Here is a 16,576-nt window from a genome sequence, read left to right as displayed (position 1 = left end):
CTGTGGACATTTGCTCTCTCAGGGCATTCAACTCAATTGACTGCTCTCTCGTTTTTGAAATATATCACATTTGCCATGTCTGGGGAGAGAAAAATGGGCCAGCAGCTGGAATTATATATAGGGTTGGGGAAAGGCTTTTTAAAAACAGGAGACAGTAGATGACGGGGATGGTGATACTGTAATGCAGAGAGGGGAAAACTCATACAAAAGAGAGAAAACAGAATATTGAGAATGAGAAGGGATAGGATCTTGAGCCCAGGTGCAGGCGTTTGCCTTTCATTCAATGAACTGGAGAGAAGAGAGTTCCCGTCGTGGTTCGGTGGAAACGAACCTGACTAGCATCCATGAGGTCTCAGGTTCCATCCCTGGCCTTGCTAAGTGGGTTAAGGACCCGGTGTTGCCGTGAGCTGTGGTGTAGGTGACAGATGAAGCTTGGATCCCGGGTTGCTGTGGCTGTGGTATAGGCCAGGAGCTACAGCTCCGACTGGACCCCTTGCCTGGGAATCTCCATATGCCATGAGCATGGCTCTAAAAAAGCAAAAAAAAAGGAAGTGGAGAGAAGGCAGAATATAGACAAGTTTGGAGGTAGGTTGGTTTGATGGTTTAGGTGGTGGAGAAATAACAGAACTCATGTCTAAATGCTTCTATTTTCTCAATGAATTATATTGTCAGGTCAAAAGCTGAGGGAGAGCATCAGGGAGTACAGCAAGTTTGAAAAAGAAGAGAAGGGAAATAATTTTGGAAACAGAATATAAACATATTAGGCAAGTGACTGATGAGCTGAACTGAGTGCCCATTTGTTTCGCTGGAGAGACTGCTAACTCATTTCTATCCTATTTTGAAGGCAGTGTGCTTTTTTTAATTTTATTTTTTATTTTAGGACTGCACCCATGGCATATGGAGGTTCCCAAGCTAGGGGTCCAATCAGAGCTGTAGTTGCCAGCCTATGCCACAGCCACAGCAATGGCATATCTGAGCCAGGTCTGTGACCTACACCACAGCTCACAGCAACGCCAGATCCTCAACCGACTGAGCAAGGCCAGGGATTGAATCTGCGTCTTCATGGATGCTGGTCAGATTTGTTTCCACTGAGCCATAACAGGAACTCTGCAGTATGCTTTTTAAGGCCGAAGGTTAGAGCTGGGTACTGTTTATTTCTAAAAACTCTTTATTATCAGTATGGCGGAGTTGGGAAGAAGATCACAAGGAAGAAAAGCAAGACAGAGATCTAGCCTCTCAAACCAAATGCAAGGTGGTGGTAGGAAGGTCAACTGAAGAATGGCTGCCCAAAGACGCATGCTCTAAAGGGGGGGGGGACTATTTAATCTGGGTCACACAATTGGCTCAATCTTATTAAGGTCTATCAAAAAAACCCTGCTGCAAATGCACAGATGATTTTTCAGAACGAGTACACTTAAGAATATATATTTTCCTTCAGACAACACATTAAACAGAATGATAGTTTCCTCCTTTAAACCCCTTAGAAAAATTAAAATTACATGAATTTATTACAGAGGTGGAGGTAAGACATATCAAATAACTTTAGGCTTCCCAAACTATGACCCTAAACAGAGAAGTTAAATAAGTGCCACACTAAGCAGTGACATCATTGTTTCCCTAGTTACCTAATGTGGAGGCAGAAATGAATAAGCTAGATATAAATGCAATATCTAATAGGGTGGGAGTGTTAGAACTTTTTATGGCCATGAGACTGGTAAACCCTGTAACTCAAAATGTGGTCACTCAAAACATGTAACCAAAAGATGTCATGGGGCCTGTCAACTCACTGCACTGGCAAAATATGTTCTATATTCATGTACTTGGGTGGAAGCTGAATGTAGCTGGTTCATTGGCTATACCTAAAATCCTGAATTAGAGCTTTGTGGATATGTCAACACAAAAACACACATATTTTGTATTTTATACAGAGCCAGCAGATAACAAGTATATAGTAAATATCACATGATTTTAAAACATATATGTGCTTATTTATATAATACACATGGTTCATTCCTTTTAGTTAAATGTCTACTCATGTAGATACTCTCCAAAAAGCTGAAACAATCCTACTCCTATCTTGATATGAAACTCTACTTTTCCTGTGTGCTTATTTTAAAATGTAAAAATCAAATAGTCTTTTTTAAAAATGTGATTGTCTTTGACAGTCATCTTACTTACTTTTTAGAGCAACTCTAATAGCTAAACTAGAATGATTATTCCCATTTTAGAGTTGGCAAAACTAAAGTATAGATGGGTTAAATTTCTGTACAAACTTGGTTTTTACTGTTGTGATTCAGCATAGTACTTTTGGTTCAGACTGGATGTAAGATCAGTGACCAAAGAAGACAGCTTCTGAATGTTACCTTATCCTACATTCTAGATTCTGGAGAGTTGTATTTAAGCATCAAATTTGATATACAGAAGCTAGAAGATAATATACACTATCTGTGGCTAACAGACACAGTGCCAAAAATTTGGCTTAGGAACTACCAAACATGCCTGAACAAAAATTTATCTTCCATCAAAAGTACAGAATAGAATTTGGAAAATTTGCAGAAATCCTCATTTTCCGCACTATTTTACAGTGGCACATTATTTGGACAATAATTTTTATAATATTCTGTTTATCAAAAAGTAAGTTTTCAATTATTTTAATAGAGCTTTTCCTTTAACCAGAGCAAAATCTTATCTATATTTTCAACTCATGATTCCCAAATAAAAATGTAACCTCTTTTGTGAACTTTTAGGGCTGGGCACTATAGGTTATCAATCTAACAAAATCTTTGCAGATGGACAGCACATACTTTAAAAAGCTTTTTCTTTTCTTTGAAAAAAATCTGCCATGAGGAAAATGGCAAAGAAATTGGCTGAAAAACAACTGGTTGAAATAAAAGACCAACTAATAGAATAAGTTTTATGCAAAACATCTTCAGGCACAAGTTTCCATTATTTTCTACTATATGTTTCTTTTATTTTTACTTAGGTCTGAAATCCTTTTTTATTATTTTTACTATTTAACCAAAGTTAGAGTTCTTTTTTTTTTTTTTTTTTTCCTTTTTCTTTTTAAGGCCACACCTGCGGCATATGGAGGTTCCCAGGCTAAGGGTCTAATCAGAGCTGTTGCTGCTGGCCTATGCCAGAGCCAGAGCAATGCCAGATCTGAGCCACATCTTTCGCTTACACCACAGCTCATGGCAACACTGGATCCTTAACCTACTGAGCGAGGCCAGGGATAGAACCTGGTACCTCATGGTTCCTAGTCAGATTCGTTTCCATTGTGCCATGAGGGGAACTCCCAAAGTTAGAGATTTTTATAAAAAGTTTAAAGAGTCAAGAAGCTTTAAAAACCATACCATAAACTTCATTTCTCACTCCCAATCCCACAACACATCTCCAGGCAATCATTTTGAACTCTTGTAGCATATTCTCTTGTTTACTTTCTTAGTTCCCATTTTAGGCGTTATCTATTGATTTCCCAATACAGAAGATGAGGATCCAGTTATCTCTTGCTCTCTGTGTCTCCACACAAATACATACTTTTAATCCCCAAATTTGGCCCTATCATGATTTCAGTTAGATCACTACTCAGTACTTACACTATTAAATGTTATCACCACATAATAAACTATGATTATATTTTCTTTCTTACATAATTCTTTTTTCTCCCTATCCACAACCAATCCACCTTTCTCCCTCCCTTTATCTAAGTTAACCATGGTCCTGAATCTTTTGTTTGTCATTCCTTTATAAAACTTTATTGCATCTATATGTATTCCTGCATAAAGGATACAGAAGAGTGGTAGATTAAAATTATCTCTGTGGGCCGTATTTAATGGCAAACTTTCTAATTGGGACCAATCTTTTCACTAAGAACGTGCTGAAACGCTTAGCAAAAATATTTTCAAAAATCTGCTTGAAATTATCAAAGAGATAACAAAACAGTAAAAAATAGTGAGAACATTATCAGGGAAAGAAACCTAGAGACGTAAGGAATTTGAGGCTATATTCCTCTCATTCATCTGCTGATTTTGGAAGAGGTGACTAAATAGATGATCAAAGCTTCTTGTAGACATATAAGACCAACAGACCAAACTGGACTTCAGTCTTCACCAATGAGGAGGGTGTTTAGGATATCCTCCAGGTTTTTTAGACTGAGATCATAAATGCTAAATCCTAGGAGTAAAGAATGAGCTGGAAATAGACAAGCCCTCAGAGATGAAGGCTCAGCTGGAATTTTCTCAGCCCTCTAAGGGATTAAGGCAATCCAATATTGCCAATGCCTTTAGCAATCTTCTAGAAAGAAACTCAAATTTTCATTGGAGCAGGACAACCTCATTTTAGACCTCAAAGTATCCGCACAAGCTTTCACATAAAAATGCCTGGCATTCAATAAAAGATAACCAAGCAGGTATTCCCACTGTGGCTCTGCGGTAACAAACCTGACTAGTGTCCATGAAGATGTGGGTTTGATCCCTGGCCCTATTCAGCGTGTTAAGGATCCAGTGTTGCTGTGAGCTGCAGCTCTGATTTGACCTCTAGTCTGGGAACTTTCATATGCTGTGGGTGTGCCCCTGAAAAAAAAGATAACCAATCATATGAAAACATGATGAAAAACAAGAAAAAGTGAAAATAGAGATCAAAATGATAGAATTATCAAAGATAGACTTTAAATTATTACACTTCATATGTTCAAAAAAAATTCTCAAGACAGAATTCTAATAAAGAACTGGAAGCTATAAGAAAGAATAGAAAAATTCTGAAAAGTGAAAACAGTAACTTTTATGAAAACCCCAATGAATAGATCTAACAATAGAATAAAAATAGTTGAAAAGAGAATTAGTGAATTGGAAGACAGATCAGATAAAAACATCCTAAAGGAAGCAATAAAGAAAAAGAGTAAAAAAGAATATATTTTTTTTCTGTTCTTTCTTGTAGCTTGTTCTTTCTGCAAGAAATACAGAAGACATGGGGCGAAGAAGGAAAATTGGACAGAAGTAATATTTGAAGAAATAATGCTTTAATTTTTTTCTAAAAATGATGAAATATGCCAAGCTACAGATTCAGTCATATTATAAATTACATACAAGATAAAATTCACACACATACAGGCCTAGGCATATCAATATAAGTACTAAATACAAGGACAAAGAGAAAGAGAAAAATGACAGATTGTCTTCAAAGGAACATCCAGTTAACAAAAGCAGTGGAAGCTGGAAGACAATGAAACAATATTTTCACAGCACAAAAAAAAAAAAAAAAAAAAAAAAAAGAAAGAAAGAAAAGAAAAGAAAAAGAAAAAAAATCCCAGCCTAGAATTCTATTCCCAGAAAAAGCATTATTTAAAAAAGGAAGTAAGATAAACAGATTCTTGGAGAAAAAAATGAGATTAGCTGATGTTCATTAAGCAGAAGGAAAATTATTGCAGTGGAAATTTAGAAATGTAGAGGAATGAAGAGCAAAAAAACAGATAAATACGTGAGTAAACCAGGTCAAAACTGATTGCAGAAAACAACTGTCAAAATGTATTGTGGAGATTAAAATATAGAGATAATTAAAATATATGACAACAATAGAAAACTGTAAGAATGGTAAACAGGATTTTTCAAAAGTCTTTAAATTGTCCAGGAAGAGATAAAAGTGCTAATTTATATTAGACTTTATATATTGATACAAGTTACAATCTCTAGGATAACCACAATAAGTAAAAGAATATACGACTAATAAGTGAACAGAAAGCTGGAGGATTAAAATATTTTAAAATTTTATATAGGAATTCCTGTCGTGGCTCAGTGGTAAACGAATATGACTAGTATCCATAAGGACGTGGGTTCAATCCCTGCCCTTGCTCAGTGGGTTAAGGATCCAGTGTTGCTGTGAGCTGTGGTGTAGGTCACAGATGTGGTTTGGATCCTGTGTTGCTGTGACGTAGACCAGTGCCTACAGCTCTGATTCGACCCCTAGTCTAGGAATCACCATATTCCATGGATGTGGCCCTAAAAAAAAAATAAATAAAATAAATAAAATTTTGTATAAATACATGAGACTGTATGTAATATTTGAGATTTACTTTTTCTAGTTATGATAGAATCACTCTGATTCATCTATATATTTATTTATTTTTTTAAGTGCTTAAACAATCACAGTTTATTCAGCCATTTCCCACTGATGGGTGGCTTTGAGGTAATTTTCAGGTTCTTCCTGAACAATGCTGTGGTGAAACTTCTTATACATTTCTCTTATTATATATATTTAAAACTTTCTGTTTCCTTCTAAAAGGAAATTGCTGGGTCATTCTTCAGTATGTTTTTCTTCCGCTTTGCAAGGTAGTGCCAACACATTTTTCTTTTTTAATCTTACTAGCAATACATAGAAGATTTTGTGAATCTATATCTTATCTGATATTTGCTATTATAAGTCTTTTAAATTTTGCCAATTGTGATCTTGATTTGTATTTTCCTGATCACCATAATTTTGAACATCTCTCTGTATTTATTGGTCATCTGCAATTTACCCTTCTGTGAAATGCTTCTTTATATCCTCTGCCTATTTTTAATTGGGTTATTTGCAGTCCTCTTAATTGACTTTTAGAAGTTCATTTTATATTTTTGATATTATTTGTCATTTGTATATATTGCAAATATTTCCTCAAGAGCTTCACTTTTTTCACTTGCTTTTGATGAGTACAAGTTCTTTCTAATAAGCCCTGCACAACTTATTAGTTTTCTCTAAAATTAACAATGGTCTTTTGGTAGATTTACTTACATTTTTATGGACTTGTTGCTAATTTAATCCAAATTCTTCCCAATGTGTGCAAGTTTCCTCAAGAGATTCAAATTAAGTATTCTATCAATTTAATTTTCCTGAAGAAATCCTTCCTGGAACTTTGCGATCTGTTCCATTCTGGACATGTTGCTTCCTTTCAGGTACTGCTCACAACTTGAGTCTCCATTTAATGCATCCTGGAGACTCGTCGGCTCTATGTTTCTTGGATCTAGGTCTTGCTCTTTCTTACTTCATTTCCATGTTTCGATGGAGCATATCTTCCTGGGAAAAGGGGCAAGGGAAATAAATTTTGAGAGATCTTCATTCTGTCCTCACACTAGATAAAAATGAAGTTTGAAGGCATTGTTTCCTTGTCTTATAGCTTCCATTATTGTATTGTGAGGCATTTGGTACCATTCTGATTCCTGATTCTGTTCCACAGTCCTCTGGAGATTGTAGAATTTTTTTCTCTAGTACTTTGAAATGTCATAGTATGTTGTGGTGTGGGTCTATTTTAGACCACCATGCTGGGTAAGCATGCCTTTCACTTTTAAAAAACTTTCTTGAATTACTTTTGATAATTTCTTTCCCTCCATTTTCTCTGTTTCCTCTTTCTAGAACTATTATTATTTAGGTATTGAATCTTCTGGATTAGTTTTAATAATTTTCTTATTTTTCTCTATTTTTCTGTATCTTTTTCTTTTTATTTTCTGGGAAATTTCCTAAATTCTACCTTCTGTATTTATCTTCTACTTCATCGAAACCCCTTCATCTCTGCTATCATAATTTAAATTTCCAAAACCTTGTTTCTTTGTTCTGTTTTTCTTTTTAGGGCGGCACTTGCGGCAAAAGTTCCCAGGCTAGGGGTCGAATCAGAGCTGCAGCTGCCAGCCTAAGCCACAGCCACAGCCACATGGGATCCAAGCTGCTTCCGTGACCTACTTGAGGCAATGCTGGATCCTTAACCCACTGAATGAGGCCAGAGATTGAACCTGCATTCTGATGGACAGTATGTCAGGTTCTTAACCTGCTAAGCCACAATGGGAACTCTTTTTTTTTTAAACATATCACGTTGTTCTTCATTTGTGAATGTAACAACAATCCTTTTTTTTTTATTATTTAATTTTGGTCATAGCACAGGCTTTCCTTCTCCTTTTGGCATTCTTTTTGTCCACCAAAAGTTGTCCCCCCAAAAGTTGACTAGAAACTCTGTGTGTGGCTTGTAGCTTATTGACTATAGTCTTCATTGTAAGATGATCTAGCTGAGCCTATTCCTTGGGAAATTCCCAATGTCAAGATCTTATTTCTTTTCTCTCCCCGAGAGAAGATTTCTATTTTTCTGCCAGTGGCATGTTGGTTGACAGCCGGCAGTCTGAGACCTGAGAAGGTCAGGAGCAGTTTTTGTGTAAAGTAGGAAAGGAATAAAAGAATAATTGCTTCATTAACACACTGTCAGGGAAGACTTAACCCCATCTTCACCCCTGCCTTCCAGAGATACTTGGGTCTTGGGGGATTTTGCAATGTAAATTGAGTTTCTGTTCAGCTCTCCTCCCTGCCAGTTTAGGACTGCTTTCTCTAGTCCAATACATCAGTACTTACATACTTGCTAGCCTCCAAAATTTTGAGGCTGCTGTCTTTCTTCCTGTTTTCTCTTTTATTTTAGGTTTGTGCCATTAGTTGGAAATTCAACTTAAGCTTGTAAACGATTGTCAGGTCAATTCAACAAGTACATAGAGAGCACCTATCAGATGCCTGGTTCACAGATCCATCACAGCATTAAGGGATCTGTGGGTTTTGGGCTGTTATTAAATTCTGAACTGGAATGACAGATACTTCTCAAGTCTTTACTGTTCTTTCAACCACTGGGCTACTTCTTCCAGCTCTGAGGTATTTTGTTTATTCTCTTATCTCTGATATCATTAGTTCTTTTCATCCTCTATCAGCTGGAAACATTTTTTCTACCTTAAATTTCCTTTTAGATTTATGTAATAACCTATTTTTGAGTCTATGTAAAAATGTCCCCTTTACCAACCTGGAATAAATAGAGAGGATTTTAAACTCTGTCTAGTAAGAAAAATGATTTCCAATTTGTGTTCAAGCTAAAACTGGATCATCTTCCCTACTCCCATCAAACAATGCCATGACTCTTCCTATGTCATAGACCTGGCAATGGTAATTCAGGGCTGTTACAATTAATCACTATACATCAAAATGGTTATAATTTACTAATGTCCACTATATACTAAAATTTTTCATGCTTGGGAAATACTGGGTTCTAAATTCCAGTTTCAGGAGTTCCCATTGTGGCTCAGTGGTAACCAACCTGACTAGTATCGATGAGGATGCGGGTTCAATCCCTGGCCTAGCTCAGTAGGTTAAGGATCCGGCACAGCCTTGAGCTATGGTGTAGGTCGCAGAAGTTGCTCGGATCTGGCAGTGCTATGGCTATGGCCAGCAGCTGCAGCTCCAATTTAACCACTAGCCTGGGAACTTCCATATGCCATGGGTGCTGCCCTAAAAAAACAAAACAAAACAAAAAACCCAAATCTAACAATATAGTAAAAGGATAGTACATCACAACCCAGTGAGAGTTATCCTGGGAATGTAGGGCTGTTTTGACATTAGAAAATCAATAGAATTCATCATGCTAACAAACTAAAAAAGAAAGACACAATCATCTCGAGAGATGCAGAAAAGATATTTGACAAAATCCAACTGAAATCTGCTACCATCCTGTCAAGAGAAGCCTTTGTGGAGAATCACAGTTTTAGAGGGAATAAAATACAGACAACTATCTGTTTTATTTTAGAGGATGTGAAAAGTGGGACTTCCTAGCCATTCTTCTTGCTAACATAAGCTCTAACTTTAATTATCTTTTACTTAGGTTACATTGTGCTACAATTTAACTCAGTGTTTCCAAAACTCTATTCCTTAAAACACTAGCATTGTTTGAAATACAAGGCTCCCCGGAACCTTCAAGACATGTATTAAAGGTTCTAATGGATTCCAGGGAAGAAACCAAGCCCGACTTTTTCTTTCACGTGAATTTCAATCATTGCTGTCCCATCAAGATTAATTATTCCATATTTGCTGGGAAAAGCATTTTATTTTGACCCACCTGTTTATTATTGCTCATATATTATATAATATTTGTAGGCACTCAGAGAAGAGCACGGTTAGAGCAGTCTGGGACAATTTCATGGAAGCTGGGTAGATGTTCTTGACGCTGGGCTGCTGCCAGTAGAGTTTTCTGTAAGCACGACTTTTATCACGCCACTCCTCTGCTCATACACCTTCCTTCATACACATACAGGCCAACTCTTTACCACTACTCTGCAGAGTGGCAATTTTTCTTACCTACCTTTCTAAGTCTTTGCTCATAATATCTTTTAAGTTCATACAAGAATCTAAAATGTTTACACCAGATTAATAAATGCAGTAAGTTTAAAAAATATATTTAAAACCACAGAGGGGATCAGTCAAAAAGATACTTTCACCTGTCTGGTAGAAGCCCTTTACTTCTCTCCATATATCAAGAGAAAGAAATGCAGTAAAAATGAAATTTTCTACTGGTGTGTGCTAACTGCTATGGTTTGAATGTTTGTGTTCCCTCAAAATTTATATTTTGAAATCCAAACCCCTTAGGTGATGACATTAGGAGGTGGGGCCTTTGAGACATGATTAGGTCATGAGGGTGGAGCCTCGTGAATGGAATTAGTGCCATTATAAAAGAGACCCACCTTTCCATGTGAAGTTATAGCAAGTTATAGAAAGTTATGAACCATAAAGTGGACTCTCACCAGACGTCAAATCTGCCAGCACCTTGATCTTGAACTTCTCAGCCTCCAGAACTGTAAAAAATAAGTTTCTGTTGTTTGAAAGCCACATAGTTTATATATTTTGTTAAGTAGCCTGAACAAACTAAGATACGAACACAGTATTTCTTTCTATAAGCATGGAAAACATTTTAAACGGAATTGTGTCCTATACGAGGTAAATCTTCCTAGTTTGAGCAATAAGTCATAAACCAACCATAGAAAAAATAAAATAAAAAGGGAAACCCAGCTGAGCATTTTCCTTTTGTGTGTTTAGGGGATTAGTGACTTTGTTCAAAGTACTGCATTTCTTGGAAGCAAATCGTTTAAATAAGGTAGTAATATATTTAAGAGTATCTTTTGAAAGTTACAATTCCCAAGATAGACACACCAAAAGAATCTTTTTTTTTTTTTTTGCAAAAAGAATGCTAACATGTGTTACAGCAAAGAAGCAAAATGAATCATGGTGTGGGTAGTATGCTGGATTCATAAGAAGCAGTGTTCTCTCCCAGCCTGATACTGGATATGCAATTTTTCTTTTTCTTTTACTTTTTACAACTGCATCTGTGGCATATGGATTTTCCCAGGCCATGGGTTGACTGGGAACTGCAGCTGTGGCGTATGCCACAGCCATGGCAACGCCAGATCTGAGCTGCATCTACACCCAGTCCTTAACCCACTGAGTGAGGCCAGAGATCGAGTGGGTCCTTAACCCACTGAGCTACAATTAAATCACCTTTTCCTTAATAGTTTAAATGGTTCTTGGATGAGTTATAGTGTTCATGTTGACTGCATTTGTATGAACAGGAACAAGACTTCAGTTAATCCAGAACAGTTTGATTCTTCAGCTGAAGCTTTAGAACAAAGCCCATTAAAAAAAACAGGAAGATAACTGAAATCAATTTACCATGATCTGGCCTTAACTGGCAAAATCAGCTAAGGCCTAAAATATATTTAATTTGAAGCACAGGTCTATCATGAGTGATATACTTTCATCTTAGTGTATTGTTCATTTTGTCTTTCATTTCAAAAGGCAAACAAAAGGTCCAAATTATAATTTTAAAAGCCTCAGAAATATACTGCCTGCACTTAGGACATATATGAATTTGGTTAAAAAAAATTATGAAGAAAAAAGATGGACTCACCCACAATATTATTTTCTTATTTTTTCAAGAAAGAGGCTTTCAAAACCAAAGAAGTGGAGCTCTCTCATAACGCAGCAAGTTAAGGATCTGGTGTTGTTACTACAGTGGCTCAGGCTGCTGCTGTTGCACAGGTTTTATCCCTGACCCAGAAACTTCCACATGCCACAGGTGTGGACAAAAAACAAAAACAAACAAACAAAAAAAACCCAGAACATAAAAAGTTTTAAGTTAAACTAATCCACTCTTCTCCCCTTTTGTGGGCCTGACACTTGAAAATTATAACCGTTTGTACAAATAGTTTTACTCCACAGAATATTTATTAAGGCAATGCATAATTAGTGGAGACTTAACATCTTTCCAGCATTGCCATGGTCCCTGTGAAGAACATAAAAGACAAGTGAGATATACTCTCTGCCCTCCAAGGATATTTCATCCTATTAATTTTGGAATTCTAGAACTAGTACCAGGGATAGTTTAAAAACTAAAACATTTTATTTTCTTAATGAAACATAACTTGCAGACATGAATCTTAAGCAAAGATACAATCTTGGATACTCTTTTTTTATTCACCTGGATGGAAATGGCCATCTCTGTGTTCAGGCGGCATCTACAACCTTAGAATAACCAAAAGAATGGTTGTTTTCCTTCATTAGATTACTGGCTCACTGCACTTTCATTTAGAGTAAGTTAGATTCATTGCCCATGGTCACATTTTTAATTTGTATTGACCAGGACTATGTCCAACAGAAACGCATGTCCTCCATGTTCCAACAAGTGCATGTAGTTATATGTCTCTTAATTCCACCTCTGTTATGAATAAGTAGGGTGACCTCAAGTGTGTTTTGTAAACTGTAATTTTTCCTACTCATAAAATGGCAATAATAAAAGTATAGGTTGAGGAAAAAAAAATACATGTCCTGTGCACCAAAAGTGTAAGAATAGTTATGGCAACATTATTTGAAGTTAGGGGCAAACTGTAATCAACCCAGGTGTCTAATATAGCAGAGTAGATACAGGAATTGTGGTACACTTTTACAGCATTTACTACAAAACAATGAAAATCAACAAACCATAGAGGTATTCAACAACATGGGTAACAAATGGAAGAAACAAGACTAAATACATCCAGGATGATTATACTTACATCAAGTTCCCAAACATACATCACTAAACTGTATGGACATATATGGAGTATATGGGCACACACTAAAGTGGCAAGACTATAAAGAAAGCAAGAAATGACTACATAAAAAGTGAGGCTAGGGCTTATTAAGGGAAGAGCGTGAGGAGAGGGTTGTGATTGGGAATAAATTCACAAGACTTCTGATATGCCAGTCAAATTTTTCGAAAGCTTCTAATTCTTCTCTTTCTCATCCTCTATTTCTCTTCTACCTCCTATTCCTCCACTTCTTCCTTCTCCTCTGTCTCCTCTTTCTTTTTCACATGGGCAGCAATTATAAGGGTTGTATCACTTTTTTATGAGTATGTTATACTTCAAAATAAAATACATTTAAAAAAACCCACAGGTTACTATGCTAAATATTAAATACATACATTCATATATGTGTATACATAATACATACACACGTGTGTATATAGTGCATACAATTAAACTCTATTGGTTTCAAGGGTAAAAAAGAGTGATTCTGTATTGTGCGACTTCTCTTGTCACCTTCCTCCCCCTGGCATCTGTTGAACACATGCTAAGAGCACACATGCACTTAAAAAATGAAAGAGATGAGATTTAAAAGTACACCAATGGGGAGTTCCCTCTATGGTGCAATAGAAACGAATCTGATCAGTATCTATGAGGATGCCGGTTCAATTCTGGGCCTTACTCAGTGGGTCGCAGATCCACTGTTGCGGTGAGCTATGGTGTAGGTCACAGATGCAACTCGGACCCTGCATTGCTATGGCTGTGGTGTAGGCCAGCAGCTGTAGCTCTGATTCGACTCCTAGCCTGGGAACTTCCATATGCCACAGGTGTGGCCCTAAAAAGCAAAACAAAAGTACACCAATGTGTTATTCCCTATCATGAATGTTACTTTAGAGTCTGAAAGACTTATATGGCTTTTTGGCTGATGGTGGAATTGCACGTATACATTTCTAGTCTCTCCTTTTCTATTGATACAGCTTACTGATATAACTATTCAGAAGCAGTACTTGAGAAAAATGGGTATGTTCCTGTCTTTACAGCTGAGATATAGAAGCTATACTTTGATGTTACACTTAATGGCTTGCCCCTAAGTTTCCTGCTTCTACCAGTAATGTTGATCTAATCTTAAAAAGTCTGCTTCTTTGAAGAAAAAAAAAAAAAAGAAAGAAAGAAAGACAAAAAAAAAAAAAAAAAACAAAAAACCCTGAGTTAACCCAGCCATGTCCACCCATAATACAAGTTATCTGACTTGAGTTAAGCTTTAATAAACCTATTTCCTTCATGCTCTTGACTTAGTTGGGTGTTAGATAATTGTGTTACCCTTTCATCTGCCCTGGATGAAAACTTACAACACCTAAATACTGGTGATAGAATATTCTCAAAGCCTCTTTCAGCAATGATCCCATTACAGATCTTGGTTAATAGACTGACAATATCAAACTCTGGCATGTCATACAAGAAAGAAACTGGGTTGACCAACTACCCACCTATACGCTCCAAGATACATTTTCTAAAAGGAGAACAGAAAAATCTGTATAGCAACTTATTCTCCCCTCTGTGATGATTTTTATTGGATAGGTCCTGGGTTGGTCAAAATCAATTTTACATTTAAGAATACCTGAATCTTGGAGTTCCCATCATGGCCCAGTGGTTAACGAATTCGACTAGGAACCATGAGGTTTCAGGTTTGATCCTGGCCTCGCTCAGTGGGTTAAGGCTCCGGCATTGCCGTGAGCTGTGGTGTAGGTCGAAGAAGTGGCTCGGATCCCAAGTTGCTGTGGCTCTGGTGTAGGCTGGCAGCTACAGCTCCGATTGGACCCCTAGCCTGGGAACCGCCATATGCCATAGGTGTGGCCCTAGAAAAAAAAAAAAAAAAGAGAGAGACAAAGAATACCTGAATCTGATCTATGCTCTTATAAGTTAAATTTCACTTTTCAAAATCAATACACCACATGTTTCTGACAGAAACAATGTAGAGGGCAATACAGTTCACTCTTGATCTTCCAAAGATTTATCCACAGCATAGCTTATTTCAAGCAAACCTTGATCCGAAGTTTGGTAAAATAACCACGAATTCTGCTCAAGTCACATGTGGTCAACACTCTGTCTAAATATTTAATCCAACATCCAGAATCAAGGCCTTAAAGGCAAAATAATTATTTGCCTCACTGTAGCCTGGCAAAGATAAACACTGAATGAAAATAGGCATCTTGTTTTAGGCTGGTGCTTTATTTCACCCTGAGTTAATAACTCCTCTTGTTCTTTAAATAAGGAGACTAGGAATGCATTCTGCAAAAAGGAAAGGAGAAAGACAGAGATACAGAACAATCTTCCAATGAAGCTGAATTATTCTATCTAAGTTATATCTACATTATAGCTCATTATGTGGCACAAAATTACTATAGGTGAAAGGATATTTCCGTAAATAGAACTACATACATTAAGAACATGATTTAAAAGACATAGACCGTAACTGGTAGCCCTGTTCCCCAATATCACTGCTATAAATGGTGTCGCACTGAATTAGAGTTTCCCAAAATATCACTCACATTCAAATACAAATTCTAAGATATTTTATTTATTTATTTTTCTGTTGTTTTTGCTTTTTAGGGCCACACCTGCAGCATATGGAGATTCCCAGGCTAGGGGTCTAATTGGAGATGTAGCCGCCTGCCTACGCCAGAGCCACAGCAACATGGGATCTGAGCCGAATCTGTGACCTACACCACAGCTCATGGCAATGCTGGATCTTTAACCCACTGAGAGAGGCCAGGGATCGAACCCGCAACCTCATAGCTCCTAGCTGGTTTCGTTAACCACTGGGCCACAACAGGAACTCCAAATTCTATGATATTTTAAAATCAAATCTCATTATGTTGGAAGTAGTTACCATTTATAATGAAATTAAAAAAATAACACATAACTATTTTCATGGAGCAGAAACAAATGTGTTCTGGGATCAAATATAAACTCCATATATTAAAACAGCATTTTAATTGAGGAGGGATAAAAACATTTGTCAGTAACTAGATTTCAAATCCAGGCCTCTTGAGTACATGCCTAGTGTGCTTTCAACATACCACAGCTGTCTTTAGTTTCCTTGATAATGATTTATCCCAAAATCTTCATATGAAAAAAGTCACTTTAGTAAATAACTGCAACATCTCAGGTTTTTTTTTTTTTTTTTTTTTTTTTTTTGTCTTTTAGGGCCTCACCTGTGGCATATGGAAGTTCCCTGCCTATGCCAGAGCCACAGCAACACCAGATCCGAACCGCGTCTGTGACCTACACCGCAGCTCATAGCAATGCGGACTCCTCATGGATGTTAGTCAGATTCATTTCCACTGAGCCATGATGGGAACTATCTCAATCTTCCTGTTTTTAATTAGACAGACATGCATTCTCATTTGTTTCTACCACCCCTCACAAATGATTATTTATAGAATAAATCTCAGTTTAAAAAGGTACATTTTCTAAGCAAATTTTTTGCTAGTTTCCACGTGAAAAATATTATGAGAAATTGGAAGAACACAGCCATATGTCTGCTTTTTCTACTCCTCAGGGGCATTCAGTGACCAAAAAGTGATATATACTAAAGCAAGAATAGGATTGAGAGCCTGCACATAATATAGTATAGATGATTTTAATTGAACACTAGACCATAAATTAAGTGTAAATGGTTTCTAATCAAATGTGGT

At 36.8% G+C, this 16,576-nt stretch overlaps 1 long non-coding RNA gene across 10 annotated transcripts in view; it reads right to left on the bottom strand.

Annotated features, from left to right (window-relative positions):
- The window catches only part of LOC102161888, a 126,116-nt gene that overhangs the window by 93,378 nt on the left and 16,162 nt on the right, over nucleotides 1–16,576 (bottom strand). For 9 of the 10 annotated variants that reach the window (XR_001301840.2, XR_001301839.2, XR_002339761.1 and 6 more), the window contains exons 2-3: nucleotides 10,563–10,613; nucleotides 6,763–7,044 (exon numbers count right to left, since the gene is read on the bottom strand). This is a non-coding gene — a long non-coding RNA (uncharacterized LOC102161888). Of the gene's footprint in view, nucleotides 1–4,995; nucleotides 5,994–6,762; nucleotides 7,045–10,562; nucleotides 10,614–16,576 lie in introns of those variants that run through there. The other variant, XR_001301843.2, reaches the window with a different exon arrangement.

This window comes from Sus scrofa, chromosome 16 (assembly GCF_000003025.6).
Source record: "Sus scrofa isolate TJ Tabasco breed Duroc chromosome 16, Sscrofa11.1, whole genome shotgun sequence".
NCBI classification, from domain to species: Eukaryota; Metazoa; Chordata; class Mammalia; order Artiodactyla; family Suidae; genus Sus; species Sus scrofa.
Note: the sequence above shows the minus strand (reverse complement) of the source record. Positions and strands in the feature narration are given on the sequence as shown.